The sequence below is a fragment of the Tupaia chinensis genome, unplaced genomic scaffold (assembly GCF_000334495.1).
Source record: "Tupaia chinensis unplaced genomic scaffold, TupChi_1.0 Scaffold000068_1, whole genome shotgun sequence".
Taxonomy (NCBI): domain Eukaryota; kingdom Metazoa; phylum Chordata; class Mammalia; order Scandentia; family Tupaiidae; genus Tupaia; species Tupaia belangeri.
In genome coordinates this window covers 884354-888791 of record NW_006159528.1, presented here as the reverse complement: position 1 = coordinate 888791, position 4438 = coordinate 884354, and the positions used below count along the sequence as shown (strand labels likewise).

The following is a 4438-nucleotide window of genomic DNA, read 5'->3' as shown; positions in this document are numbered from 1 at the left end:
AAAACACGACCCTCACTTTCTCCCGCGCCGGATGCAGCTGCCCCAACTTCCGGTGGACCGCTCGTGACCTCTGGGCTTTGTGGGAGATGTAGTTTAAAGGTCAGAGGCCGGGCCCCAGCAAGGGGTGGAGCTTGGGAAGGTGGAGTTGGGGAATTGGGGCGGGAGGTCGCTGCAAGGGGAGCCTGCAGCCCCGCGGGAGCGGATGCTTAGTCTTCCCTGAGCCCGGAGATGTTGAGCGTGGTGTGAACCCTTGTGCATTAGCGACTCCGTGTCAATAGTTATTAAAATACGGGATATTCACACCGTTCTTGGGAAATGCCTATCATCCCCAAAATGCATGGATTTCAAAAATTGTTTGCACCAAAATAAACTCATACTTTAATTTCGCTTTCCACAAACTTTTTGAAGTCACTCCTGCAACTATGCATTGCTGGTGGCAAGTACCTGTCTGAGAAAGGCATTGTTACATGATTTCAATGTTGTGCTAGTATCAGGAGAGTGCTTTAGCAAACCCAGACGATATTGCTAGGTTGGATGGCAGAACCTACTATAATCTTAGCGAACACTACGTTTATCAACCAAAATTATTTTATGTTGTAATGTGGTCGGCCATGAACTGAAACACCATTATGCAGCGAATGACTGTGTGTAGTTCTCTTCTTAGGCCTCAGGATTCTTTTGGAGTAAGTTCCAGACACCATATTACTTCACTGATAAATATTTCAGAACAAACTTTCTGGAGTTATGAATATATATTTACAATAAAAGTTCTTTCAAAGAACATTTCTACAATATCACTCACACAACTAAAATTTTACAATAATTGTGTAATAGTATCATAAAAGTTATTCAATATCAAAATTACTTGATTGTCTCTTGAATTTTATGCTTTACAGTTGATTACATAAGCAATGTCTCCACATTACATTTGTTTTTTTAATTTTAATAATCTATGGATTCTTCTCTCTTTTAATTTTTGGTCTGGCAGTTTATTTGTTCAAGAAAAATAATCATTCGCTCTGTGGCATTTCCAACATTCTGAAATTTGCGGATTATATTTCTGTGGTGTCTTTTCCCCCCTGCATTTCTTATAAACTGATGGTTACATTTAGAGAATTATATAAAGATTTGATTTTCTATTTCTCAAAAAAAAAAAAAGTTGCCTATCGTTATGGTTTACTTCCCATTACATATGTTAGGAGGAACACCACGTGTGGCTCTCTTGTTTTGTTATCATGGATCACTGGGTTCAAATGCTATCAACCCCGTAAGGTTCATGATAAACATTATACATTGCCCAATCATTTTCTTTTGGCTAATGGTTTTAGCAGCTATTGACAATTATTTCCCTGCATCCATTAGTCCATTAGGAGTTGCAAAATGATGTTACTCTATTTTTTGAAGGTTTATTTAATTTTATTTATCATTTTTTTTTTTTAAATTTGCTACAGGACTTGTGTGCTTACCAGAAAAGATGGGGTGTGTGAGGGTAGAAAGCAAACTGCCAAGTCCAGTACTCAAAACCACAGTCAGCCATGTGGGAGTCCAGCACCTTAACCACCATGCTGCCTGCTGGCCTTGATACTCTATTTTGATCAATCACTCTACATATACTAATTAAAATGATTTTATATTGAAGAAATTTATCTCATTGAGTGTACAAGTTATAAGGAAACGTAGGGTAAATATGAGTTTTTTCCTTTAATTTCTAGTTTTCAGAATAACTTGTTTTCTTAACCATTTAAATTTCTAAGTATACTTAGGATCTCATGGATAATAACATTTTTGATGTAATTCATATCATGGAACACATTATTTTAAACTTTAAAATTAATGTTTATTATTTTGATGCTGCAATCATTCCTTTCTTTACTTAATGGGAACCCCATCAAGTGGGCTCCTGAGTTATTTTGATCAGATCCTTGTAGTGTTTGATAGCTTCCTCTTACTCTATGACAAACTGTTTCAGATTCATCTTACAATAGAGCTCTGGTTTTATTTATTTATTTATTTATTTATAGCTTTTTTTTTTTTCTGAATAAGAGATACAGCGAATAAGAGAGATAGTATACTCAACAGGGTCTCAAAGCCACAGTCCGCCCCCAGCCTCATCTTGCCCTGTATTATGCGTCCGTGTGTGTCAAGGGTACTTAGAGAGGTCTCTGGATGTGAACCAGGAAACTTCCCATGTGAGTCAGTGTTGCATTTTACTGCTGCCCTGCTCCCCTTCCCCCTTTATTCCTTTTAGTGAGAAGTGGTATTTAGAAACCATTGTCTTTGGACATGGGGTGCTCATTGCTAAAAGGGTTACTGAACACCTTTCTGCATCTAGCTCTCTCCTAGGGAAATGGAACAGGCACTGATCCTGTTGATGAAGAGTTTACATTTCAAGGGCAGTAATGATGCCAACGTAGATATTATTGAAACAGAATACTATTTTCATTTTATTACTTTCTCATTTAGAAACCTAAAGCCTTCTCAGTGCCTACAAGAAAAAAACTGTCTACATTAGCTGCAGATACCCTCTTTACTATGTATTCAGCATCTGTTTGAACCCATATTTTCCCAAGAATTTCCTATATAAACAATTTCCCTGATCAAGCCGAATTGATCTATACACTGACCTTTTATACTTTCCTACCTCAATGTTTAAATGCTTATGCTTGTGCCACTTTTCTAACTTAAAAAAAAAAGCTTGTTTATTAATATTTATTTCTTCTATAAGGGAGACAAACACCATGAATAGTGTCTCCATGCTGAGATCCAACCTTGGTCTAAGCCGGCCTGCATCATGGAAGTGCACATGCCTATTGTGTGGAGGAAGTCCCGGGATGCAAACCCACAACCTTCCTGTTGTGCTGTTACTGCACCACCACCTGCTCTGGCTTTCTATATTTCAAACGCTTTTATTTATTCAAATCCTACCCACTTCTCAAGCCCAGCACAAGTACCTCTTTTATTGGATCATGTAGATCATTCTCACCAGTATCTCCTACTCTTTCCTCTTCAGTGTTTGCTGGCCCCTCTTCTACTGCCGGCACTCCTATTTCTTTGCTTGAAGGCTTTATTTTCTTGCCACCAAAGCACTCTTTGCCCACTTGCTGAGCTCATCAGCAAAGCCAGACAGTGAATACCACATGGGAGCAGCCCCCAGCTAATGACCAACCTGGCCTGAACTGGTATATGAATACCTCAGTCTTTCTCACTCTCTTACTCAGGGTCAGGTCTCTTTATCTACAGTGATTAATGACCAACTTAGAATTGGCGGCTTTCCCTCTTCCCTGTTTCCCAACCATGACTTTTCATGCTCACTTTCTTATCATTATTTACCTCTAGAACACCAACTGCATGTGAATCTTGTCTTAGGAACTGCTTCTGGGAAAACCTCAAATAAAACAGGGATTCCCTCCCCCCTTTTAAATTCTAAAAGAGAAAAACTCTATAATTTCCATTATGTAGTGCTTACCCTTCTCTGCAAAGTTTGGGAGAATCATTAACCATCATTAAATAAATGAATCCTTATTATCATTCATTCTGGAGCACATTATTTTCTGTTGTCTTTAGGAGAATAGTGTTATTGCAAATCAATGTGTGAAATTTGGATTGATTGCCCTTGAGGTGAATAATTTGGAGTTCAAAATGTAAAACATCGTTGTTTTTTTTCCCTCTGGCCACAGCATCATTTTATGAAATGGCCCATCTCTCACTATCGCCAGCCCTCTAAAAGCATACGAACCTCTTCTTATACATGAGTTGTAGCAGCTCTGGAAAGTTACTCGCTACCATTTCTGGGTGTCCTGCAAATAAATGTTATGTACAAAACATAGACCATTTCTTAAGACAAAAATATGACACTATATCTTGCAAATTTAATACAAATATGTCCAGTCATTTTTCTTTTTTTTTCTTTTTGGAGAGTTTTTTGTTATAGGGCGCGTGCGCTCGCCAGACAGACAGACAGAGACAGAGAGACAGAAAGTGAGAAATCACCCCCCAGGGGGGATGACCACGCCACAATCCCTTCTCCTCTGTTCTTCTCTCGGGATCTTGGGCACGCACGCACACGCGCCCGGCGTGAGTTTAAGTCACTGGGTCCGGGACATGAACCGTGGTCGACTACATGGGAGTCCAGTGACATAGCCATTACACTAACTGCTGGTCCCCCTCCAGTCATTTTTCTCTCAACCAGATAAAAACTTGATTATGTGGGCAATAGGTAAATACAAAATTATATAGATAATTTTGCTTGGTAGTTAACTTTATACTATCTGAAGATATGTTTTATTTTTTTTGCCACACACTGGTTTTTATTTTTAAAACATTTTTTCGTTTCATTCTGTTTTTGTATAGGGTATGTGCACTTGCCAGAGAGAAAGAGAGAGATAAAGGGAAAGTGAAAAATCACCCCCTGGGAGGATGACCATATCACAATCCCTTC

General features: G+C 38.8%; 1 protein-coding gene across 2 annotated transcripts in view; it reads right to left on the bottom strand.

Annotated features, from left to right (window-relative positions):
* Positions 1 to 3186, bottom strand: part of NUDT12 (nudix hydrolase 12) — an 18340-nt gene extending 15154 nt beyond the window's left edge. Inside the window, exon 1 of one of the 2 annotated variants that reach the window (XM_014583278.2) lies at positions 2952 to 3186. The gene's annotated coding sequence lies outside the window, so the exon portion shown is untranslated. The remainder of the gene's footprint in view (positions 1 to 2951) is intronic. The other variant, XM_014583276.2, reaches the window with a different exon arrangement.
* Positions 3187 to 4438: the final 1252 nt, after the last annotated feature.